The sequence below is a fragment of the Macrotis lagotis genome, chromosome 6 (genome assembly GCF_037893015.1).
Source record: "Macrotis lagotis isolate mMagLag1 chromosome 6, bilby.v1.9.chrom.fasta, whole genome shotgun sequence".
In the NCBI taxonomy this organism is placed as follows: domain Eukaryota; kingdom Metazoa; phylum Chordata; class Mammalia; order Peramelemorphia; family Peramelidae; genus Macrotis; species Macrotis lagotis.
Genome location: NC_133663.1, coordinates 38,449,013 through 38,475,905, shown reverse-complemented (window position 1 = coordinate 38,475,905; position 26,893 = coordinate 38,449,013). Strand labels below are relative to the sequence as shown.

General features: G+C 38.2%; 1 long non-coding RNA gene across 1 annotated transcript in view; it reads right to left on the bottom strand.

The window, feature by feature from the left end:
* The window catches only part of LOC141491616 (uncharacterized), a 29,534-nt gene extending 5,771 nt beyond the window's left edge, over nucleotides 1-23,763 (bottom strand). The window contains exons 1-2 of the long non-coding RNA XR_012469668.1: nucleotides 23,676-23,763; nucleotides 3,118-3,273 (exon numbers count right to left, since the gene is read on the bottom strand). This is a non-coding gene — a long non-coding RNA (uncharacterized LOC141491616). The remainder of the gene's footprint in view (nucleotides 1-3,117; nucleotides 3,274-23,675) is intronic.
* Nucleotides 23,764-26,893: the final 3,130 nt, after the last annotated feature.

Sequence of the window (26,893 nt, the reverse complement as noted above, 5' to 3'; positions counted from 1 at the left end):
GGGCCAGTGGACACAGATTGAGGCTCAAATGTCACACATTAGTGAGTAAATAAAGGGTTACAATTCACCCACTAATTTAATTTAGACCAGGGTTCTTAATCCAAGTTCCCTTGATTATTGACATAAATCTCCAAATATGTCTGGGTGCATGTAAGAATGAATATGTACACGTGGAATATAATATAGTTAATATATATTTTGTTTTCTTAGCAACCCTAGTTATTTTGTGTTGTTCAGAAAATAAGATGATGGGAAGGACCTTAGCAGATTGCCAAACAGTTTGATGACCCTTGTATGTACCATGAATTAAAAACACATCTTTTTCCAATAAGTATTAAGAAATCCTGGTTTAGCCTCAAGCAAGTATGAAATGACAGGAGTAAGGAATTTGAACTACCATTGAGAGCAGATTGCCATAGAGGTTTAGGGAGGTCCTCTCAGGGGCTTTATTAGAAGATGGGGGATGAAAAAGGAATATGAAGGAAGTAGAGAATGGCATTCTTTATTTCTCCTTGTCTCCATTTCTGCAAAGAACTGCTTCAGATCTACAAAACCATAGGTGTTTAAATGATAAAGCATGGGGGGGGGGGGAGAAAGAGAGAGAGAGAGAGAGTGAAATAGAGGAAGGAAGGAGAAAAAGATAAAAGGAAGGAGAAAAAGATAAAAGGAAGGAGAAAAAGAGAGGGGAATAGAGAGAAGAAAGAAAGAGAGAAGAAAAAGAGAAAGAAAAACAAAAAAGAGAAAGGAGAAAGAAGAAAGAGAAAGGAGAAAGAGAAAGGAGAAAGAAGGAGAAGGAGAAAGAAGAAAGAGAAAGGAGAAAGAGAAAGGAGAAGGAGAAGGAGAAAGGAGAAAGAAGAAAGAGAAAGGAGAAAGAGAAAGGAGAAAGAAGGAGAAGGAGAAAGAAGAAAGAAGAAAGAGAAAGGAGAAAGAGAAAGGAGAAAGAGAAAGGAGAAAGAAGGAGAAGGAGAAAGGAGAAGAGAAAGGAGAAAGAAGGAGAAGGAGAAAGAAGAAGGAGAAAGAAGGAGAAGGAGAAGGAGAAAGAGAAAGAGAAAGGAGAAAGAGAAAGAGAAAGAGAAAGAGAAAGGAGAAAGAGAAAGAGAAAGGAGAAAGAAGGAGAAGGAGAAAGAAGAAAGAGAAAGGAGAAAGAAGGAGAAGGAGAAAGAAGAAGGAGAAAGAAGGAGAAGGAGAAGGAGAAAGAGAAAGAGAAAGGAGAAAGAGAAAGAGAAAGAGAAAGAGAAAGGAGAAAGAGAAAGGAGAAAGAAGGAGAAGGAGAAAGAAGAAAGAGAAAGGAGAAAGAAGGAGAAGGAGAAAGAAGAAGGAGAAAGAAGGAGAAGGAGAAGGAGAAAGAGAAAGAGAAAGGAGAAAGAGAAAGGAGAAAGAGAAAGGAGAAAGGAGAAAGAGAAAGGAGAAAGAGAAAGAGAAAGGAGAAAGAGAAAGGAGAAAGAGAAAGGAGAAAGAGAAAGAGAAAGGAGAAAGAGAAAGGAGAAAGGAGAAAGAGAAAGGAGAAAGAGAAAGAGAAAGGAGAAGGAGAAAGAGAAAGGAGAAGGAGAAAGAGAAAGGAGAAGGAGAAAGGAGAAAGAAGGAGAAGGAGAAAGGAGAAGGAGAAGGAGAAAGGAGAAGGAGAAGGAGAAAGGAGAAAGAAGAAAGAGAAAGGAGAAAGAGAGAAAGAGAAAGAGAAGGAGAAGGAGAAGGAGAAAGGAGAAGGAGAAGGAGAAAAGGAGAAGGAGAAGGAGAAAGGAGAAGGAGAAGGAGAAAGGAGAAGGAGAAAGAGAAAGGAGAAGGAGAAGGAGAAAGGAGAAGGAGAAGGAGAAAGGAGAAGGAGAAGGAGAAAGGAGAAGGAGAAGGAGAAAGGAGAAAGAGAAAGGAGAAAGGAGAAAGAGAAAGGAGAAAGGAGAAGGAGAAAGAGGGAGGAGAAAGGAGAAGGAGAAAGAGGGAGGAGAAAGGAGAAGGAGAAAGAGGGAGGAGAAAGGAGAAGGAGAAAGAGGGAGGAGAAAGGAGAAGGAGAAAGAGGGAGGAGAAAGGAGAAGGAGAAAGAGGGAGGAGAAAGGAGAAGGAGAAAGAGGGAGGAGAAAGGAGAAGGAGAAAGAAGGAGAAAGGAGAAAGGAGAAAGAAAGAGAAAGGAGAGAAAGAGGGAGGAGAAAGGAGAAGGAGAAAGAGGGAGGAGAAAGGAGAAGGAGAAAGAGGGAGGAGAAAGGAGAAGGAGAAAGAGGGAGGAGAAAGGAGAAGGAGAAAGAGGGAGGAGAAAGGAGAAGGAGAAAGAGGGAGGAGAAAGGAGAAGGAGAAAGAGGGAGGAGAAAGGAGAAGGAGAAAGAGGGAGGAGAAAGGAGAAGGAGAAAGAGGGAGGAGAAAGGAGAAGGAGAAAGAGGGAGGAGAAAGGAGAAGGAGAAAGAGGGAGGAGAAAGGAGAAGGAGAAAGAGGGAGGAGAAAGGAGAAGGAGAAAGAGGGAGGAGAAAGGAGAAGGAGAAAGAGGGAGGAGAAAGGAGAAGGAGAAAGAGGGAGGAGAAAGGAGAAGGAGAAAGAGGGAGGAGAAAGGAGAAGGAGAAAGAGGGAGGAGAAAGGAGAAGGAGAAAGAGGGAGGAGAAAGGAGAAGGAGAAAGAGGGAGGAGAAAGGAGAAGGAGAAAGAGGGAGGAGAAAGGAGAAGGAGAAAGAGGGAGGAGAAAGGAGAAGGAGAAAGAGGGAGGAGAAAGGAGAAGGAGAAAGAGGGAGGAGAAAGGAGAAGGAGAAAGAGGGAGGAGAAAGGAGCAAAATGCCCTTTTTGTGTGCTCAGCCCTCTCCTACTAGTGACTGAAGCATTCATATTCTCTTTAATCTGGTTTGGTCCCTTCATACCCGTTTCATTCAGGTCTGCCCCTCTTTTTCTTCCCTACCAGCACTTTCTCTCCCTCCTCTTCAAAGGAAGCCGCCTTCCCCTCTCCTGTACCCAAGTGTCTGGAAAGCAATTGCATCAACATACCTCTGTGCATGGTTGGTAGGAGCCAAGTATGCTGTCCTGGAGGAGGTGAAGCATTGATCACACCTTGAGCAAGAGTGATGAATAATGCAGTTTTCTAGCAGGAGTGTGGGCTGAAAGAGCCTCCTGGCAACACTCTTCCTAGTATACCCCATGGCCAACCTACCTAGAGTCATCCTGGAGTTGAAGTTGGTGCAACTTGGAACCAGGGAGGCCCAGAGCTGGCTTAGCTCTCTTTACAGTAGGAAAGGGGCCAGTTCGTCTATTGGTAATCTTCCGACCATGAATGCAGTTGCCAAGAGCAGTCAGGGTACTGTGCAATCTACATTAAGAAACAATATTTAAGGGGCAGGCATGAAGAGTGGCAAAGATAGAAAGACTCTCCCTGATTGTCTCCCTTGCTCAAAGGAATCAACAGCCATCTTTCATGCATGAAATGGGAAATGCAGTCTATTTGATTCTGAAGGGTCCAAAATAAACCAATTTGACATGAGGAAAGGCTCAGGCTACAGACCATGGATACTTTAATTTTTGCAGGGACAGATGCTTCCATGTCATTTGACTAATGAATTCTCCCTCCATTTATTCAGATTGCAATCTGTCTATGTAAACCCAATTTGTGCCATCTTTATTCATGTTTTCCCATAAATCCTTCATAGGGTAAACCACCTGATAAGCTAGGAGTACAATAGGAATTCTTCCTCCACTTGTTTTGCTTTTTTTCTTTTTCTTTTTTTTTTTAGATTTTTGCAAGGCAATGGGGTTAGGTGACTTGCCCAGGGTCACACAGCTAGGTATGCTGTGTAGTAAGGATCTGAGGCAAAATTTGAACTCAGGTCCACCTGATTCCAGGGCCAGTGTTCCATCCTCTGTGCCACCTAACTGACCCCCCAACTTGCTTTTCTTGGGGTGATTAGTTGAGTCAAACTTGCAGAGCAGTCACACATATAATTTAAAGGTTGCTACACTGTCTCAGGATGTGTCACAATCAACCCCATGTGGCCATCCGAATTAAAAAGTGGTGGGTTTCCCTGAATAACTTCAAGCAGAGGCTAGAAGACCACTTATCAGAGATGCTGGAGTGGGCATTGCTTTCGTGTCTAGCTTGGACTAGATGAACACTAAGCTAGATCCCTTCTGACTCTCAAGTTCCGTGATTCTAGAAGGATCCTCTTCCAATAGGATTCTTTATTGGACATTCACTACAACCGTGGCAAATTTCCTTAGACAAACTTTTTTTTTCCAGTTCTATGTGTCTCCTGATATTGATTATCAGAAAATCATCAACCAAAGTTATCTCTGTTTTCACCATCTTTAAGAAATCTTGTCTGATTTTGTTGTATGTCCAGGAGAAAACTGGCAAGAAGGGAGTCTAGAAACTGGTGATTTGTTCCATTGGGCCAGTTGTTTCTTTTTTATAATCCATCACAGCACAGTAAGATCCAGGATTCTCTACTCTAACATGGCCCTTGGGTGAACTAGTGATTCCCTTATAAAATCTTCATCAAATACTGTTGACTATGTAAGATCACAAATTCCATCTTAATTAGCTATCACTAATGTTGAAAATAAAATTCTTGGAATAGAGTCAAAAAAGACTTGAGTTCAAATCTGGTTTGACAGTAATCTGACCCTTGGGCAAATTGTGTAGCTTCTATCTTAAATGTAAAAACAACACCTGCCTTACCAGACTGTTGTGAGGATTGAATGAATTATTTAGCATAGGGACTAGCACTGTTCTGCTCTTACTTGGCCAGACCATTTTCCTTCCCCCAGTGGTAGATTACTCATTATGGAACCTTAAGTCTTTACATCTCTCCCTGAGGTTTCTCGCTATCCCCCAAAAGACTAGGTCTTTAAAAGGTAGTTTCAGAACACTTTTCAAGCTCTTTGTCTTAGAGTATATTTTGTAGAACTTGTCTAGGTGCCAAAATCACTAGTCATGGCTCTGTTGGAGAGTTTATTCCTACAACAGATATTATGATATATTAAGGGATCCCCCATAGAGGGCATTTTACTAGCTCGATTAACTTGACAATAATTCACACAAAGCCATTACTACCTAGAATGGGGAAACCTCCAAACCATGGACTTATGATGCTCTTTTCTGAAGAAATAAAAAGTGGTAGTGAATTTGTTAGATGAGTGAGTGGTGATTATATGAAATATTGGTTTTACAAACCTTAAGGCTAGGCCCAACCTGCTGCCAAAGGCACACCCGGCCATTAGAAAATGGGGAGGTACCTTTTGTTTGCCAAGTTCGGGATGTTTGGCTTCCCTAAGGAAAACTTTTCCTATTTTCAAAATTCATTTACTTCTTGGCAAAACAGGTCTAATGATTTTCAGAAGGGAATCCAGAAGTTTGGACATGGAGTAGATTTTTATTAAGCAACAGCTGTAATGATTAAAATGCAAATGAATTTAAATTAGATGGATTACATATCTCTTTAAAATGTGCAAGGGTCTGCAGATACCATGGGGGAATTGATGCAAGGGTTTTCCTATTTTGTGCTTGGGTTTCCTTATTGAATAATGACGAGCCAGAGCCAGAGATATTTGATGAGCTATAAGTCAAACCAGATTCACTCTGCCTAACTTATTTTATCTAAAACATAAAAATTGATAATCCTTTATGATCCTTTTGTGTAGACAAATTAAGCTATCTGTCTGTAAATTGCTTCTCTGCCTGCTCTGTCCCAAGGAAAAATCATCTCAATTTCTATAGGTTTTCTTCATAGAACTCATTTTCCAATGCCCTTGAATAATTTTCTTTCTTTTCAACCCAGTTTACCCTGGGTCAAATTCTCTAGATCAGTCCCCCTTTCTCCCCTCTCACGGGGCCTAAACCCTGGCACAGACCCTCAGCTCCTCTAAATTGGACTATCTCGATAGCCTCCTAATCAGTTTCCCTTCCTGGACTCTCCCTTCTCTTCAATCCATTGTCTACTCAACAGCCAAAGTCGTTTTCCTCAAGCACACACAACCCTAAACATGTCTCTGATTTGTTCAAAAAATTGTAGTTACTGCTTCTTGCCTCTAAGATGATACATAATTCTCGCTGCCTGGCATTTAAGGTTCTCCACAATCTGAGTCCAGACTACCTTTCCAATTAAATTCCTATTGCTTCTTTTCATGTACTTCTTTTTCAGTCATTCTATCACTAGCATGTATGTTTTTGTAGACTGTCACATCTGCCAAGAAAGCACTATCTTCTTGTATCTGCCTCTTAGAATTCCCAGTTTCCTTCAAACCTCAACTCAAACACAACCTCTTATGTGAGAGATTTACTGATTCCCCTTAATATTGTTTGTCCATTTTTTTTAGGTTTTTGCAAGGCAAATGGGGTTAAGTGGCTTGCCTAAGGCCACACAGCTAGGTAATTATTAAGTGTCTGAGGTCGGATTTGAACTCAGGTACTTCTGACTCCAGGCCCTTGTCCTTCATTTCAGAAGAAGTTTACCCCACCCTCCCCAAGGGCAGCTAGGTGGTGCAGTGGATAGTGCACTGACCTTGGATTCAGGAAGACAAGAGTTCAAATCCAGCCTCAGACATTTGCCATTCACTAGTTGTGTGACCTTAGGCAAGTCACTTATCCTGACTGTCCCACATCCAGGGCCGTCTCTAGTCATCCTGATTCCTATCTGGCCACTGGAACTGGCTCTGGAGGAGAAAGTGAGCCTGGTGACTTAGCACAGCATCCCCCTCACTTAAATCCAATTCATGTGCTTTTCATGGCATCACCTCCCTGTTGTCATGGTCTTCTTCGAAAATGAAGGACAACCATTATTATCACTGATTTTCCCCCAGCTACTCACAACTCCTCAATGTAAAGAAATTAACCTTATATATTGTTCATATGGACTTACATAATTCTTGTGTTTCCCCAATGCCTAGCATGGTACCTGAACACAACAAGCACTTAATAAATGTTTGGTGATTGAATTGAGAAGCCCAAGATTGAACACGGAAGTCATATTTGGGTTCCATTGAACTTCTCAGACATTCAGGGATTCTTGGATCTCCTGACACATGAATCTGGAAGGTTGATATCTCAAATGAGAACTTCATTTTGGAATACCCTGAGTTTCTCATTACCCACCTGCATTATATTTCTGATGGCTAATAGTTCTTGCTTGTATCCTCTTCCTATCTTTCAAGCAAATACAAAGCATCCCACATTGTGCTGCATTGGAAGTCAACTTGAAACAATGTGGGGGAAGACTAGTTAGAAGAGATTCTTTTAGCTAATTTCTATGAGAGAAGGATCCAGATTTTTTTGCCTATATTAACTCATTTAGGAACTCAGCCTAATACAGACTCAGAAATCATATTTTTGAATTGGTCTCAGTCCCATGTGGATAAGAGCTAGAAAAATAGGGTTAACTTTGATCATGAAGCACAGGTTGCAAGCGTCTGCTGAGGAGAGAAACCAAGTGAGCAGTCAAGGAGGTCAGTGGTAAGAGATTTGGAGTTGGACTAAACCTTAAAGACCATATTGTACAACTCTTTCACTTTAGAGATGAGCAAATTAAGATTCAGACATATCACAGAATCCTAGATTTAGAGAAGGAAAAGATGCCAGAAGTAATTTAGTCCAACATTCTCACTTTGGAGATGAAGAAATTCAAGCTCAGAGAGGTAATATGATAATAGAGTTAGTGCTAGAAGAGATGTTACAGGTTATCTAGCCCAACCCCCTCATTTTATAGGTGAAGAGATTTTAAGGGTCTTTGGTGATCATCCAAGTCTAACTTCTTTGTTTTATAGATAAGGAAATTGAGGCTCAGAGAGGATCTTACAAGTCATCTATTCTAAATTTCTATTTTCTATATTCTATATTTCTAAAATTCCCATTTTAGCGAGATCAATATCTTCTCATAGGTTTAAATCTCACCTCTAGCCCCCCCCCCATCCCTCAGGCTTCACTTTTCTGGAGAATTCTATGATGTTTGTCTCTCCAATTTGATTTTAATCTCCTGATGCCTTTGGCCTTCTTTATAGGTTATCTCTTAAGAGATAATGTTATATAATAGAAATTGTCCTGATCAGGACAAGTCAGGAGAGACCTGTACTTGAATTGTGCCTCCCACATACAATACTTATGTGACTGTAAATAAGTAACATATCAGGGGGCAGCTAGGTGGCACAGTGGAGAGAGCACTGATTCTGGAGTCAGGGGGACCTGAGTTCAAATCCAACCTGAGACTTAATACTTATCTAGCTGTGTGACCTTGGGCAAGTCACTTACCCCATTGCCTTGCAAAGACTAAAAACAAAAATAAATAAGTGAAATGTCCTCCCTATTGTGGTACAGTTAGCAATGACTTTCCCCCCCTTGATTAAAACCTCAGAAACAGCACCCCAAACAGCCTTCATGAAACTTATCTTCAGTTAAGAGAGTATAAGAAAATTTCCCCATGGCAGCTTAGAGAAGGACACTTTAGGATACACTGTCTGAAGCAGAGCTAGGCAGATTATGAGGAATGCGGGACTAGAGAAAGAAGCTTAACAAGGTTGGGATAGGAAATCACCTTAACCTGCTGCCTGTTGGTTTTCTAATTTAACTAAATATTCTTCTTAACTAGATGATGATTTCTGAACATTTTTTTGCTGCCAAAGGATGACAAACGCTGTTGATGTCTCTGAAATTTTGCACCCTGAGGCAAAGCTCCAGTCACCTTCACCTTAGTTTTCTTATCTGTAGTGTTATAGAGAGAGACAAGACTAGCTTTTGGGAAAACCTGGCTTCCAAATACCACCTCTGATACTTAGTAGCTAAGGGACCATGGGGAAATTTGTACAAATGGGGATAATGATACCCATATTCCCTAGCATGCAGGGTTGCTATGAGTATCAAATGAAATAATGTATGGAAAGCACTTTGCTGCCTTACAAACACTATATAAATACTAGTTATCATCATCAACAGAATTGGAATCCTAATATCTGGAGTACATCTCTCATAGGGATCAAATGAGATAATGTATATAAAGAGCTATATAAATACCAGCCAGTATTAGCTAGACATTTTTACTGCTCACAAGGGATTTTGTCATATGATTTAATTAGCTGGGCTGCAAACTAAAGATCTGACCAGTATAGGAGTTGGAAATTTCTCTTTTAGCTATATTTTGCCCTTCTATCTTCTAGGTTACGTCTGAGAGCTTCCAGATAATGACTGGGAATAATAATTCAAAGCCTAATCTGGGGTTTTGCACAATAACAGGATGCCTTGAATAAATTCTTGTTGATTGCCTGAATAATAGCGAATAATTACAGGTCACCATGGTTTTGGCCATCGTTGATTTTCTTGATCTAAAATCTCTTCTGCTAGAGGAAAAAATGTAAAGTTCAAAAAACAATAAAATCTCTTCTGCTGAAGTAGAGTGATGCTACTCTCTTTCTGATTCGGAGAGACTGTCAAGCAGAGTGGAAATCAAACAACCAACACCTATTTATTAAGTGAGTACTAGGTGCCAATTGTTGTGAGATTGAAAAGAAAGACAAAAACCAGTCCCTGCCCTCAAGTCACATGTGCATAATGTGGGAGACAATATGTAGACATGTAAGTATATATTATATATTATATATATATATATATATAAAATATATTTGAAATGAATATAAGGTAGCTATAGGCAACTAGCAGCCGGTGGCAGGTGATGGTGATGCAGAAAAAAGGTTTCATGAAGAAGTTGACATTTGAACCTTTTGATGGAGGTGACTAGAACCATCAATGAATTTTAAAGACTGGAATCTGGCTCAGTGAATAGAAGGTTGCACATGGAGTCAAGAAGACCCAAGTTCAAATTTGCTTCCTGGATGACCCAATGTGTAGACTGTTTAACCTCTAACTGCCTCAGTTTCCTCCTCTGGAAAACAGTGATAAGAATAGCACTTACCTCACAGAGTTGTCAAGAGGATAAAATGATATTTGCAAAGCCCTCTACAAAGCTTAGAACTATTCACATGCTAACAGTGTTGATGATGATGATGGCAAAGTACAACAGTTATTCCTATTCCTCTTATACTTTTCCACCATCATCAACATTGCTAGCATGTGAATATTTATCTAAAATAATCAGCAACTACTATTTGTAATGGAAATGAGTTAAATGCTGTCTCAGTAAGATCAGCATTGAAGGAAGGATGCCAATTATTTCCACTATTATTCAATATTGTACTAGAAATGCTAAGTGTAGCAATAAGGGTGGGGGGAATAATTGAAGGAATTAGAATAGGCAATAAGGAAATAAAAGTATCCCTCTTTGGAGATAATATGATAGTATACTTAGAGAACCCTTGAGAATCAACTAAAAACTAGTTGAGAAAATGAACAACTTTAACAAAGTTGCTATATAAAATAAGTTCACACAAACCATCAGCATTTCTAAATATTAAAGTCCAGGAGCAAGAGATAGAAAGAGAAATTCCATTAAAAATATCTATACACTATAAAAAAATACTACCTGCCAAGTCAAACCAGGAACTATATGAACACAGTAATAAAATACTTCTTCATACAAATACAGGTATAAACAAATATAGAAATATTAATTGTTCATGAATAACCCAAGCCAGTATGAGAAAAAAAGTACAATTCTACCTAAATTATTTTACTTAACCATAGAGATCCAATCAAACTACCAAAAAATATTTCTCTAGAGTTAAAAAAATCCATCTGGAAGAACAATAATTCAAAATATCAAGGGATTTAATGAAAAAAATGTGAAGGAAGGTGGTCTAGCAGCACCAGATTTCAAGTATCTCACAAAGTGACAGCCATGAAAACTCTGTTAAGTAATGACTAAGTAATAATAATGGTGTATCAACAGAATATACTAAGAACTCAATACACACTAGTAAATGACCATAGAAATCTACTGGTTCATGAACCCCAAAGATCCCAGCTTTTGGGATAAGAACTCATCTGACAAAAAATTCTGGAAAAACAAGAAAGCATTTGGTAGAAACTAGGTATAGACCAACATATACCAAAAAAAATATTGGTATATGATTTAGACATAAAGGATGACACATAAATTAATGAAACAGAAAATTTTGCCTCTCAGACTTAAGGATAAGGGCAAAATTATAACCAAACAAGATATAGACAGCATCATGGGAGTTAAAATGTATAAATTTTGATTATGAAACATTAGAAAGGTTCTACACAAATACAACCAATTCAGTTAAGATTAGAAGGAAAGCAAGCAACTTGAGCAAGAAGGGTGAAGAATTTTACAAAATATTTCTTTAATAAAGATCTTGTTTCTCAAATTCATAGAGACCTACAACAAATCAATAAGAATACAAATTATTCTTCAATTGGTGAATGGTCAAAGTATATAAGCAGGCAGTTTTCTTTTGAATAATAATTTTTCCTATTTATTTAAAAAAAACATTTTAACATTCTTTTTTAAAACTTTTGAGTACCAAATTCTCTATTGCCCTCTTTTTCTTCCCCTTCCCTGAAATGGTAAGCAATTTTATATAGGTTATACAAGTGCAGTCAAGCAAAATATATTTCCACAATGGTCATGTTATGAAAGAAAATACAGACTGATTTTTTTAAAATCACAAAAAAGTGAAAATAGTATGCTTTGATAAGCATTCTGAATCCATCAGTTCTTTCTCTGGAGGTGGATCGTATCATGAATCAACAGCCAGACTTCAAAAGAATAAATTAAAATTCTCTATAGCCATATGAAAAAAAAAGATGTTCTAAATCATTATTGATTAGAGAAATTCAAATTAAAACAACTCTGGGGTTATACCTCACATATCAGATTGACTAATATTATATAAAAGGAAAATGACAAATGTTGAAGGGGGAGTAGGAAAACTGGGACATTAATGCAATGTTGGTAGAGTTGTGAATTGATTCAACTGTTCTGGAAAGCAATTTGGAATTCCTCCCAAAGGGATATAAAATTTCGCATATTCTTTAGCCTAGCAGTTCCACCCCTAGGACTATATCTCAAAAGGATCAAAGAAAAGGGGAAAAGGACCTATATGTACTAAAATATTTATAGCACTTCTTTTTGAAGTGACAAAGAATTAGAAGTTGAGAGGATGCCTATCATCTGGAAAGAGCTAAACAAGTTGTGGCATGTGTCGAATACTAATGTGTTATAAGAAAGATGAGTAGAATAGTTTCAAAAGGAGAAACCTAATTGATACAAAGTGAAGTGAGCAGATCCAGATTATTGCACACAGTAGCAGCACTATTATATGATGATCACTGTGAATGAGTTAGCTATCCTGTGCAGTACAATGATTCCAGAAATTTCTGAAGCATTTATAATGAAAAATCTCACCTCCAGAGAGGGGGAAAAAACGGATGGAGTTTGAATGTAGATTTAATCTTAATTTTTTGACTTTTTCTAGTTTTTTTGGTCACATGGCTACCATGAAAATATGATTTGAATGATTTCACATGTACAATTATTATCACATTTTGGCCTTCTCAATGAATTAAAGGGAGATAAAAGAATTCAGGATTCATTTTTTTTAAATCCTTAAACTAAATATTTTGGGGGGAATGATTTTTAAAAAGCCCTATGAAGTCAGCTGTTGTCCCTGTGTAATGTCCCCCTCCCCTGCTTCCTAGAGGGGGGAAAGAGAATAGAACTAATTTTCAAGTTTAAATGTTCCATGTCAGCTTTTGGAAATATTAATAATAGCTTAAAGTTATATAATACTTGAAGTTTGACAAAGAGCCTTCCCCCACAATTCTGATAGACCTAGAACACAAAATTTATTCTCATTTTATAGTAGAACAGGCTGAATCTCAGACAGATGAAGGGACTGGTCCAAATAATCCAGTTAGAGATGAGATTTATTACTTATTTGAAATTCAGTGTTCTTTTCTGAATTATCTGTTTTTTGTGATAATAGAAAATTAGGGTGCTTTACTCATTTGTTATAACCATAGATATTTATTCCACCCACTTCAATTCCTTGCAGAAACAATAGAAACAATGATACCTCATTTGAGTCAAAATTTGCCAAGATGGATCGACAACAGCTTTTTTGTTTTCTTCACAGTGACCGTTAAATGCTCCCAGAATTCCTCATCTAAGAGGAATTTCTTGCTTCATCAAAACTCTAATTTTCTCCCTCATTTTAGCCTAGAATAAGAGTCGTTGGTTTCCCCTATCCATGGTCACTTTGAGAAATCACTGTGGACATGACCAGTATCCATAATAATTTTTGGTTTCTCTACTTCAGGGACAGGAAACACCAAGCCCTCAGGTCAGCAAAATGATTTGGTCTGGTGCTGTCAAGGCAACTACAGGAAGGATTTGAAATTCAATAAATCTAGGGGTTTTTAATGGGTGAATCAATTAAATGTTTGATCAAATAAAGCAGGCTAATTTTTAAGTTGATTATTCATGCATGATCCAAAAGGCCCTTGGCAGAAAAATATTTCCTCACTTCTACTCTAAATGAATATAGTAGATGGCTCATTTATCCAGGATTCAAACAGCCAGAAATCTCATATAATTCATAGAATCCTTAAGTAATTTCCAAAGAGTTCTAACTGTTGTCTCTTCCATTTCCTTCATTTGACAATTGAGGAATCTGAAGCTAAACCTTCCTGGGTTTGTGACCTGGCACAGTGGGAAGGACTCTATCTCTGAGTTCAAACAATATAGGTTTAGATCCTGCCTCTGATATTTATTACCCAGGATACTTTGGTTAAGTCACTTCACCTGCCTGTTTCCTCATTTATGGAATGAAAGGACTGGTTTTTGTCTGACTCTAAACATAGGACCCTATGTCTTCTCAGTCACATTTTACCTTTGGCTACTTGGGTGATCAACAAAGGAAGGGAATTAGCATTTATTAAGTGCCTACTTTGTGCCAGATTCCTAAGGGCTTTACATATATCATCTCATTTGATCCTCACAACCACCCTGGGAGGTTGATAATTCTGTATTATTCATTTTACATTTGAGAAAAACCAAAGCAGACAGAGGTTAAATGACTTGACCAGGGTCACACAGCTAATAGATTTATGAAGTTAAATTTGAACTCAGTTCTTCCTGAGTTCTGGATAAGAGCTCTATCCTGTAAATAGCTAGCACTTATAGAAGATTTTCAAATGCTCTACAAATACAACTTCATTTTTCTTCTTCACAATTCCTTTGGGAGATAAGTATTTAGCCTCAATTTAATATGAGGAAAACTGAAGCAGAGCATGCCCGGGGTCAAGAGGAGACTAAGTATCTGAGACAGGATTAGAATTTAGGTTTTCCTGGGGTGGCTAGGTTGTGCAGTAGATGAAGCACTGGCCCTGGAGTCAGGAGGACCTGAGTTCCAATTTGAACTCAGACACTTAATAATTACCTAGCTGTGTGACCTTGGGCAAGTCACTTAACCCAAATGCCTTGCAAACAAAAACCAAAAAAAAAAGGTTTTCCTGACTCCACAGTAAATCCAATTTTGACCTCAGTTTCAACTTCTGTGAACTAAGGAACATGGGATAAGATAACCTCTAAAAAATTCCTTATAGTAATAAGTCATAACTTCTTGAAGCCCTTTATATTTAGACTTTTTCTTCTTAGACATAATTCTTTCATTTACCCAGTTCTATTTAAAGACAAGAATAAAGAAATGAGAATAGATACAGATTTAGAAGGAAGCTTAGATCTTGAATTCAACTCTTCATTTTATAGAAGAGAGACCAAGGTTTTAGAGGCTTCTTGAAGGTCACACAGGAAGTAGGAGGTCAGGACTACTCAACAAAAGTTAAGGAAACACCTACTGAGTGCTACGCATTAGTTCCGGTAGTAAAGAAAAAAACAAAACAAAAAAAGCATTAAAAGTGGACCACTCTAAGGTAAAACAAGGGGCAAAGAATAAGAAAATGTCAAACCCAGAAGGAACCTTAGGGATCATCTCATCCAACTCTGATTCAGTCATAGAGTTGAACCAACTTGATCGATGGTTAAAAATGCCCAGTTCCTCAGGGTCTGACATTCCAATAAACTATTCTAGGCCTAAATACCTTATCTTCTTGGCTTTCAACTCTGGTGTTGGAGTCTTACGTTTGTAGAAGGAGCCTACAAATGTCACCACTATTGACTACTGTTCCATGGGTTGGCGGAGGGAGATCCATCATCTGCCTCCTATCATCTCTCCCTTTAGAAAAACCTCAAGACTCCCCCTGTATGGGGAAAACCCAACCCTCTAATCCTGTTCTCTCTAGTTCTCCCTGTACTGCAAAGACATACAACCCCAGGATTTTTTAAGATTCAGATAACTAGCCCAACCCTTACTCAATGACTGCTAGATATGTATAGACAAAATAAACACAAGTGAACCTGAGGAGATCTGAATGGAAGCACTAGTAATTGTAGAAAAGAAAAATAATACAATTATCCCTTCCACTTTGTGGGGATTAGAGGTGCTGCACCCTTGTGATCTGGAAAATTCACATTAAAATCATTTGGCTCTGTCTTCATATCAGAAAGGAAGTCTGATTTTTTTTCTTTTTCTTTTATAGGGTATTTTAAAATTTGGAATAACTATTCGGTCATGGGTTATATTGTGCAATGCTATCTATATTTTATGCATTTCTGAGTTTCTAAACTTTTTCTGTATCATGAGTTGGCCTTTGTGTATCATCTATAATAATGTTTGTCTTTCATTCTCAAAGAAGAACATGACATCAGGGAGGTGATGCCATGAGGAGCACTTAAATTGGATTTGAGTATGAGGGTATTGTGCTAAGTCTACCAGCCTCACATTTTCCTCCAGAACCATCTGGGTCCAATGGTTATATATGAATCAGAACAGCTGGAGATTGTCTTGGTTGGGCTAAGTGACTTGCCCAAGGTCAGCAAATCAGTGAATGTCTGGGATGAATTCAAACTCCTGTCCTCCTGACTCTAAGGCCAGTGCTCTATGCACTGCACCATCTAGTTTCTCTGTAGCTTTACCTAAACTCCCCAAAATCCCCACTTAGTTTCTTATGTCAACCTGTGATATATCAAAATTGTGAAGAGGAAAATCGACATGTGGAAGGGATGACTGTATTAAAAACATTCTTCTAAGCATAGAGGGGATGCCACTGAGAGGGGACTTAGCTGTGGTGAGGAGGAAAAGAATCCCATATGAAAACTGGAAATCAAAGGCAGATCTATCCTTCCTTGTTATTTGTCTAAAATGACTCTTTAGGGTCTATAAAACCCTGAGTCAGAATACTAGACTGTCTTTTCTGTGATGAGTTTGGTCAGTCCCAAATTCCTTCAAGCTTTAGACAATCAATCAGCAAATGCAGGTGGTAATATTGACCTGCCTCACAAGACTACTAGAGAAGTATATTTATCAGTGGGTTGTGCAAAGCTCTGGCCATTGCAACTAATACACTAATCCACCAACTAATACACAAAAATGAAAAATGGGAATGGGACAACATCCTGGGAAGCGGAGCTTGGGCGGAGATGGTTAACTCTAAATCCTAACCATGACGTTATTTCTTCTTCCTTTCTTCTGGCCCTGGAGAACTGTTTATCCCCATTCAAACATAATCATTAGCTTGTTTTTTCTACTTAACCCTAAAATGCAGAATAATGATCAATGGGTAGAAGGATTAGAGTCTGACTTGGAGAAAAACCTCTTAGAATGATAAATTCAAGGCTATAAAGAGACCTTACAAGTTATCAAATACAAACCCCTCATTTCACAGATGAAGAAACTGAGGCAGAGAGGTTAAGTGATTTGCTCAGTGTTAGACAGTAAATGTCTGAGGCAAGACATGAGTCTTGCTGACTCAGAGTTTATCCACTGAACTACCTAGCTTCCTGTTGTTAGTTTATTAGAGTTGGTCATCCCAGGAGTTTCCCATCATCACATTTTCAAGTGTCTTTGCTAACCATTTTGTAGGAACATTGTAGAAATGTAGGAACATTTGTTCCAGTGACCAGGGAAGGAAAGAGAATCTGAGCTCCCTTCTGATGTTTACATTCAATGAAGCAAAATCTGCCTTTTTTTATAGGAAGAATAGGCTAAATCATCTAAACTGTATGACATTTCCATTGTCTTAAGGGAAAAAAACAAAAGGTCCCCATGCCCAAAAATAACTCTACTGACCCTGACAGACGGCTTCTAATTCCCACAATTGCTTAGCCTTTTAAGTAAAGCATTGGAGGCATATGATGAAATACATATGACACTTGGAAGTACCATGGGGCCAAAGGATTGTAATCCATTTAGATATCTGCCTTAGTGTGAATCAGTTTTAGTCACTTAGCAAGGCTCAGAGGGAATGTGGCAAAGAACAGCTATGTTTTAATGTAAGAGTCATGAAAACTCTAAGGAATTGAGGGGAGGGGAAACCCACAATTGAGAAGCCTGGGAAACCATGGGAGTAATGTGAGGACCCTGGGCACCTTTTGGCTCTGGGATGGCTTTGAAGGTCCCCTTCAGCTCTAAAACTACTCTTCCCTGATGTGGTTGTCTTCTTTGAAAACATCATCATTATTATTTTTTTTTAAAACTCATGCATCAATGTCTGAACCACTGAGGATGGGAGAAGAAATGGGCAAAGAAAGGAAGATGAAGGATTCTAGAAGACAAAATTGGTTCCTTTCCCAATTTGCAGACCAGTTATTTTGAAATGTAGTTCTAAAACTATTTAAAGCTCACAGATCCCCTGACATACATCCACAGATTCCTTGGGGTCTGTGAGCCCCAGACTAAAAACTTCTACTCTGAAGTTACTCAGGTTTCACCTAAGTAAAGTGGGGGTTTTTTAATGGCGGTAACTTTCTAGAGCAATTCCAGCGAGTCTGGCTACTCTCTCTTTCTGTACATAGGCTTATTTTCTTTATTTTTATTGCTTAGCCATTTTTTAGTCAATAATGTCTGATTCTTCGTGACTCTATTTGGTGTTTTTCTTGACAAAGATATTAAAATAGTATGCTATTTTCCTCTCCAGTTAATTTTACAGATGATGAAACAGAGGAAAACACGGTTAAGTGACTTGCTTAGGATCACACAAGCTAGTAAGTGGCCAGATTTGTCCTGACTACAAGCCTAGCACTTTAACCACTACACCACCTAGCTGCCTATAATTTTCTTTATATTCATTTTCCAACCAAAGCCACTTTTGTCTTGGAATTCAGAGGGACCTGTTTGACAGAATGATAAGGAGACCATCAATTCTACAATTTATCTGAAGACTCCTTGCCATCCAATAGATGTGCCATATATAGCATCCCCAAAGCTTCTCTCCACACCTCCCTTTCCAGCACATATTAGCCCAGCCTTCACAGTCCAAGGCAGCAGCAGATTGAGTGAGTGTGCCTCAGGAGAATGTTACTTGACTTGCAAAATACTTGGCTCCAGAACAAAATGAGTAGAACAAAGACTAAGTGTGTGGTGTTTCACAAAGGACCCCTCAGAATCTTGCTTAGTCTCAGAATCAAAGAAAGCCACAAGCCATGTAAGGGTCACTCTGTTTTTTCTTTCCCCTAAAGAATGACCAAAAAGAAAATCTAAGGCTACAGATCCCAAGAGAAAAAAAACTAATTCCCATTAAGGAACAGGAAGTCTCCCACCATGATCTTATTTTGGTCATTGAGTCAAACAATGACCATGAACAACCTCAGAAAATGTTTCCCAATTCTCTCTGCTCTATTGGTATTTCTGGAGTGCGTGCTCAGATGTCACATGGGGTGCATGATGGGTGGAGAGAAAGAAGCCCTGAGGCCCCAATTCAAAGGAGAATGAACTTGAACTCATTTATTTAGATTTCAAAATTCTGTTACAGATGACCTGGACGGAGTCCAAAACCTCAGAAGCCCAAACGTCAGCCAAACATTTTTAGTCTTGGCAGTGGAGAAAGGAATCCTGTCCCACGTTCCCTCATTGTTTCTAAGGCAAAGTTCAAGCTGAAAATGATTTCCTCCAGAGTCTAGTGTGGAAGGTGTAGACACCTCTGTGAATAAAGAGAAAGCTCAAAGAAGCAAAATAGGTGAAATCGTGGAAGGGAGAAAAAAGAAGACCCATTTTCAGTTCCTATCTTGGTTTCCAGGTAGCCATTGCTTAGTGAAATCTAGAAGGCAAGAAAATAATCTAAACCAATCTGATGTCAAAGCTGAAAGTTTACAAATATAACAGATATTGAAGGTTGGGGTGGCAGAAGAGAGAGGGAGGAGCTGAACAGAAGATTCTAGTTGATGCACAAGAAAATAGCACATTAGTCTCTGAACAAAAGGGACACAAATTCAGAGAGAACTCTGCAGGGAAAGTTCAGGGAAAAAAAAAACACTATAAAGGGGGAGTTTGAGTCCTAAGATAGTGAGTGCTTTTTAATGACACTGATCTGCTAGTCACACCTTCTCCTTAATCAGAGGAAAGCCATGAATCTGTGGGTTCTGACACCATAACTCTTTGGGGCCTTTGGGTCTGTAGTCTTTCTAGTCCTCCAGACATTTCCTTCAACTCCATCAGTCTCTAATAGTCAGACTTCATATTCATCTCTTCTATTTACTATTAGGGTACTGTGTGATTATTTTGCCCAATGTGGTTTATGTTCCAGATGAAGTCACTGCAACCAAAGCATGCTATTTTCAATTTTTTAAATTTGTTTTATGCTCTGTTTTTCCCCCTTCATGGTTTTTTCTTTTGTTTTGATTCCTCTTTCACAACATGACTAATATGGAAATATATTTAGCATGATTCTATATGGATAACCTATATCAGATTATTCGCTGTCAAGAGGAGAAAAATGTGAAGCTCAAAATTTTCTAAAAACTGAAAATTGATAGCTATCTTTCATGTAGTTGGGAAAAAAAATTAATTTTTTTAAAAAGATAATCTCCCTGAAACAAGATCTGGTGAAACTCATTCCATCAAGGAACATTTATTAAACTTTGTGTCAGATGAGAGAAAGAGATAGAAAGACAAGAAACAGAGACAGGCAGAGATGACAGAGAGATCAAGAGAGAAGTGACAAAGGGTATTTTGGATAGAGTAGTGGGCCAGGAAGACTAAAATTTAAGCCTATCTTTGACACCTAATAGTTGGATGATCCTGTCCAAGTCTGTTAAACTTTATATGCCTTAGTTTCCTCCTCTGTAAAGTAGAAATAATAGCTTCTTCCTCCCACAGTTGTGGTGAGGATAAAATGCGATCATATATGTAAAGTGTTTTCTAATACTTATAGTCCTATATAAATCTTAACTATTATTAATTCTGTTCTACTTGCGCAGGATTTGATACTTAAAGAAAGTGGAAAAGGTCTGTCTCTCCCAATTTTCCAGCCTCTCGGTGAATGTTTTAGAATTCAGATTCTAGGAAACCTACCAAATTAGATTGATGCTTCAGGGCTTTCTACAATTGCCATTTCATTCAGCCTCCCACGTGTACACAACTTTGGACATCTGTACAGTGTGTTGCAAGTCAACCTGGATAGCTTCCAAATCCCTAGGTAGTCATCGATGACTAGAATCATGTAATATGGGGTGAACATGGGGAAAAATCTGGAATGGAAACCACTGTTTTCATAAAAGGGCATGTTTGATGTATATGAGGGAATCTAGAATTTCATAGCTGAAAGGGACCTCAGGGCCCATCTAGCACAGCATACACCTGAATAAGAAAAGCAAGAAGCATCGCTTATAAGCCAGACACTGTGCTAAGCATTGTATAAATATTATCTCATTTGATTCTCTCAACTCTAGGAGATAGGGACTATTATTATCCTCATTTTCCAGATGAGGAAATTAAGGCAGAAAAGTGTAAGTGATTTACTCAGGGTCAGTATCTGGGGTTGAATTTGAACTCAGGTCTTCCTGATGACAAGTCCACTACATCAGCAGCTGCCTCTTTTCAGAGGCAGAATCTGATGTGCAACACAAGATAGTAACGGTCAGCCAGTCTTTGCCTGAACATCTCAAATAAATAGAACTCCACTTTTCCAGTCAAACTGTTCCACTTTGGGCTAGCTTTCATTGGAAAGAAAATTTTTATAATACAAAATATAAATTTTTCTCTGTGATTTTTATACCTTATTACTAGTTCTGTCTTTGGGGATCATGGAACAAATATCAAAATCAACTTCTGTGGTGAGGGTCCTTCCGCTACCTGAAACTTAAAATACTTGAAATTATATTTTCCCAGAGTTTTTCCAAGCTGGACATTTGCAGTTCCCTCAGATTCCCAACAGAATGGTAGAGTAGATCAGGTGTCACACTTGCGATTAGAAAGAGCTGACAAACTTATTGTTTTAGATATACGACACTAATCGAGTTAGTTTCTCAACCTCAATTTCCTCTCCTGCAAAATGAAGATAATAATAGCATGGACCTTATAGGTTTATTTAGTGTGAAATGACATGTGAAATACTTCACAAACCTCAAAGAACTACATCAGTTCTTCCTATTGTTCACTAGACTTGTTCTCCCTTCCTTTATATCATGACTTTTTGTATGCTTCCCACTCCTCCTCCCTTAATGTTTTAAACTCTTTGAGAGAAAGGCTATTTTCATATCTATTTTCTAATCACTAATAACCAGTATTACTCCTTGAAAACAGGAGATGTTTGATAAATATTTGTTGCATTGATTTGAATAATTTAGGAATCTGGGCCCAAATCCCAATATTGCAACTTAATTTCCGAGAGAGTTTGGACAAATCACTTAGGAACAAAAAGTTATTATAGAAGGCACAAAAGTTATTATAGAAGAATTGCATATGGTCATAGAGTAAACCAACCCATTCAATTGCTTAAGCTTAGTATTTAAGAAACCTTGCAAGAGACAAGTTGGAATATCCTGTTTATTTATTAGGGTGGTGATATTCCCTGGGAATTTTATTTTTAAAAAAAGTCAGTTTGAGGGAAGTTGATCAACCTAATCGGAAGTAAAATGAGAGAGAACACTACAAATTTTCTCAAATACTTTTGAGAAAAAGTTTTTAAAATATGGCAGGAAATGAAATGACCTATTCTGACATAGGTAACCAATAGAATACTATATATCTGGAATAAGGATGAATCCCTAGAATAAAATCCAATGACCTCAAGCCTCAGCAGCCAAGGAGAGTCTAGAAGGATTGCAACAAGCCTGCCTATCCACTTAAGGGATCTCTGATTGGGCAAGGGCTTCATAAGACATTCTGGCATATGAGCAGATGGCAAAGCCTTTGTCTCAGCAAACTTTGGTTGATGGAATGTAAGGTCTAAGCTAGTCATTCCCCTATTTAAGGTGTTCCAATGACTCCCTATTGCCCAATCTAGCTACTAATCTCTATTTCTTTCTACCATCAACTTCATCTCAACATTGTGAGCAAAGTGCTTTCTAAAATGCAATATAATTTTAAAAAGCAAATGTTTATCATTATTAGGAATTGAAAATCAAAGGATCCTTGTATCTGTGTAGAGGTAAAGAAAAACTGGCAATTATAATATTACAGTCATCCTCTCTCCCTGCTCAGCTGCTTAAGGGAAACAGACAAAAATGGGGAAAAGACCCCATTTGGAACTGATAGATGAGATAAAGGAAGACCCCATTTAGAACTGATACCAAGCAGATGCACTCCAGAGGTCACTCCCAAGCCTTTCAGATTCTGACCTCTTCCCTTGGGCATTGATCTTTGTAATCCCATTCTTTCTAGAAGGAACCCAGAATTCCTTTCCCCCTCCAGTCCTTAGCCCTCCTTCCCCTTTCCCAACAGTAGTGGACCACTCCTTCCATGCTTTTCTGGGGCAGATCATTCGATGAATTCTAGAAAGATCTGGACCTTTCCATCTGACCTGCTGTTAAACCTTCATACGTATATTGTTTATTCCTTTATATTCTCGGAACTTACCATAGTATTAAATACACAGTAAATGCTTTCTTCATTCTTTCATTTATTCATGAAAGAATCTAAGGATTAAAAGAAAAGAGAACCAAATCTCCAAACTCCTCTAGACTCTCCTATTTGTTTTATTGCTTCTCCACTGAAAGCTGATTAGAGAGTCACAGAATTTTGGTATTAGAAGGGAACTCAGTGGCTCTCCTGGGGAAAAAAAACATACCTGAAGAAGAATTTCTTCTACCAATTTCCTACATGAAAGCATTTATAACTTGCTTGAAAACCTCCAATGAACATGAACCTATTATCTTCCATCCCACTTTAGGATAACTCTGTTTTCACATTTTGTTTGGTTTCCTTCCCCACCCCCCATCAAGAATGTATTAAGCATTAATTAAAATGAGTGAAAGATCCATTGATGATTGAGTATTATTTTGCTATTCAGAGATTTTGTTATAATGGAATTTAAGCTGTATCAGAAAATGAGCTTCTGCAAAAAAAATTACTGTACTGTTTTTACAATAAAGCATTATGCAAATGTCTATTGTTGCTATTTTGGACAGAACCAGTGATTTCATTGGTATAGGGAAATCCAACATAAATCAGCAAATTTTGTGCAACTTTGACTTCTTACAGCATTGAGAAGTGAAATAAATTGCACAGAGTTACACAGTCAGAATGTCAGGGTCACACTTGAACACAAGTCTTCCTGACTCACTGAGCCTCTCTATTCAGTCTGCCACATAGTCTATCATTATGAGTCTTAGGACCAAAAAAGAAGCTTAAATCTGTGATGTCATTGCTTTGAGAAATTTCCAGGTGAGAAAAATTACCTCTACCAAAACAGGTTGCTACCTTCTCTGAAATTTATTGATGTAAACAGTTACCCCATGCTTCAAGAAAACTTACCTAGAGTCACACTGTCATTATGTGTCAGAACTGGACCTCTGTCCCATGTCCTCTCAAAAGTATGTTTATCATCATCATTATGAAAAAGAAGGAAAGTAGTTTGTGTTACATGATGTTGAAGCTAAAACAACCCAGATCTCACCAAATATATAAACCATCCTTATATTTTGGTTTCTTGAGAGTTGGAAAAATCTGTAGAGATTCAACTCCCTCATTTGACAAATGGGGACACTGAGACACAGAGTAAAGAGTTGACATGCCCAACATCACTATAAGGACTTCATAAAGTATGTCTAATACAAGTTCTACCACATCCAGGAAGCCTTCCTTCATTCGATCAACCCTTATTAGCAACCCGTATCCTCTTAGAGCACTTAGACACTGTATTACATACCTGAGCCCTCAGGTATCTTGTACACTATTATTTTCTGACTATTACAGTCTCATCTTACCAGTTAGCTGGTAAGATCCTTAAGAGAAGGAACTTGACACTCTGCACATATTAAGCATTTAATTGTCTTTTCAGGTATTTGTTCATTTTTAAATCGATTCTTCTGTTTCTATACCAGTGCCTAGCACAATATTTAAAATATAGTAGCATTTGTAATTGTATGATTTATTGAACTGTTAGTAAATTTAAGGAAAGTTGTTTGTTGAGACCAGCAACATAACAAACTGGGTCTCTATGTACTATTTCATTCCCAAGAACATCATTATTTTTAACAATTGTCATAAAGTCACTGTAATGGAACAGAAAGAGCTGTGGTCAAAATCCCTTGCTGCAAATCCTAGCACTCTCTGCCTCATACAACCTGTGGGACACGATCAAGTTAGTTTCTGTGTGCCTTGGGATCCTCCTCTATAAGCTGATCTTATAACTCCATGACCTTTAAATTTCCTTCCTAATCTCCAGTCTCCCATGATATGCTAAGGATGCCTTTAAAAGGCAGGATCTTTACTGTATTGCTCTTTTTCAGTCAAAGATGGGTCTACTAGTTATTTCTAATTGGCAGCATGTCTAATACTGAAAATAACCAAAGTTCTTTTCATTTCAATTTCTATTCAGTTGGACAAAGATTTATAAATACCTACTACGATCAAACCACAACACTAGGCACTAGAAACATAGAGACAATGAAAATAGCTCTTGCCCTCAAGGATAGTCTTATAAAATTTTGTGTCAGTTTTCTTTAATGCAATTCCGCACCACTTTCTCTGTGTCCTATCTCCCTTGTACAACATGGGCTGCACGGAGCATGGACAAACATTTTCTTTCTCCTTCTGGGCAAATCCATAGGATAATGTAGAGTTGGTATATCATAGAGAGAAATTTTCCTGGATGCTTTTGGCCATGTGCTAAAAGAACATGGTCAGTCCTCAATGACACTTTGATCTCACCTCTTTTTCTTTGTGACAGAGGCAATGGAGGAGAAAGAGTTTCTTTAGGCAAGAGACAGTTTGAGCCTCAACTTCTTCAGTCTTCCAGGTGAAATCACATAATTCTGAGGAGCAGAGAAGAATTAACCTATCTTCAGATTCATAGTGACCTCACCCACCTGGAAGCTAGTACAGAGAGATAAAATAATCTTGTGCTTAAATTTAAAAAAAAAAAAAGCTTGATATCTTTTCTACTTCTTCATTGCTTCTTCTTTTGACCTTGGTTGAATGGGGAATGTATCCTAAGATGGGCATATTCAGGCTTGGAAAAGATATTGTCATTTCAAAAGGTCTTAAGTTCCTATACTTTTGGGGTCAGTGCTAAATGGTATCAAGAGCATGTGTTCTCAGAAGCTTCCCTAGTAGTCTTAGAGAAGACGACTACCAAGAGTCATCCATACACAGCAGTCCTTTTACAAGGAAGCATGTGCTAGAATTTGATTAGACAGTGCAGAACAACCTGAACAACAGTCCCACAAACTGCTTTACATTTAAATAGTCAAATATCAACCTTCTGGAAGGTCACATTAGCCCTGCCAATGATTGAGTTCCATTATTATATTTTTATTATTGTTATTATTATTATTAATTAATGTATATTTATGAGAATCCTTAATGCTTTTGCCCTTCTTTTTAATGTAGGAAAGAAATAACTATCTTGTGACTTGTCCATATTGAACCATTCTATTCCTTCATCATGATGGATATGAGCCTAAACTGAAAGCATAAAAGTCCTTTATAAATATTTCATCATATATATATATGTTTTATATATATATAGTTGCTAGCATTGTTATTACTTCATCTAAGTAGGAGGAGAAAGGAATGCACATTTATAACAACTATGTCACTGTGCTAAGCTCTGGGGATACAAAAAGAAGCAAAAGACAGTTCCTACCCTCAAGGAACTTCACATCTAATGAAGGAGACAACAGACAAATAAACTCAAAGCAATCCATATTCAGAATAAATAGGAAGTAATTAACAGAAGCTTTGAGACAAGTTTTCTCTCAAAATTGGGATTTTAGTTGGGATTTAAAAAACTCAAAGAAGCCAGTTGTCAGAGCAGAGGAAGGCGAGCATTCCAGGCATGGAAGACAACCAGGGGAAATTCCTGATGGAGTGTCTTGGTCATGAAATCACCAGGAGACTAGTGTCGCTGGATCAAAGACTGCATACTAGGGGCGGCTAGGTGGTGTAGTAGGTAGAGCACCAGCCCTGGAGGCCCTGGAGTCAGGAGTACTAAGTTCAAATCTGGCTTCAGACAAAAATTGCCTCACTATGTGACCTTGGGCAAGTCACTTAACCCCATTGCCTTGCAAAAATCAAACCAAAAAAATGATTGTATACTGGGGAGTTAAGTGTAAGAAGACAGGAAAGGGAGGAGGGGTTGCAGCTAGCTTAGAAAGAGCTGTGAATACCAAACAGGATTTTGCATTATCATCATTTTACAGTTAAGGAAACTAATGCTAACAAAGGTTAAGTGAATGTATCATGGTCGAATGAGATCGAATATGAGAAACACTCATTAGAGGTTCGATGCCCCCAGGGCTGAACTCCTTGTAGACAGAATGCCTGAGTCTAGAACAGATGGATCCTTTAGGGAAGCCCCTCTCCCCATCCCCCAATCTGGTGCCCAGGAGTGCTTTTTTATTATTAGCAAAGGGAAAAGTTACCTAGACCTGATTTCAATCAAGGTCAAAAGAAGCAGCAACAAGAATCTACTTAAGATTTCTCCATGCCCCTCCAAGGGAGGGGTACTCAGAAAAATAACCTTTCAG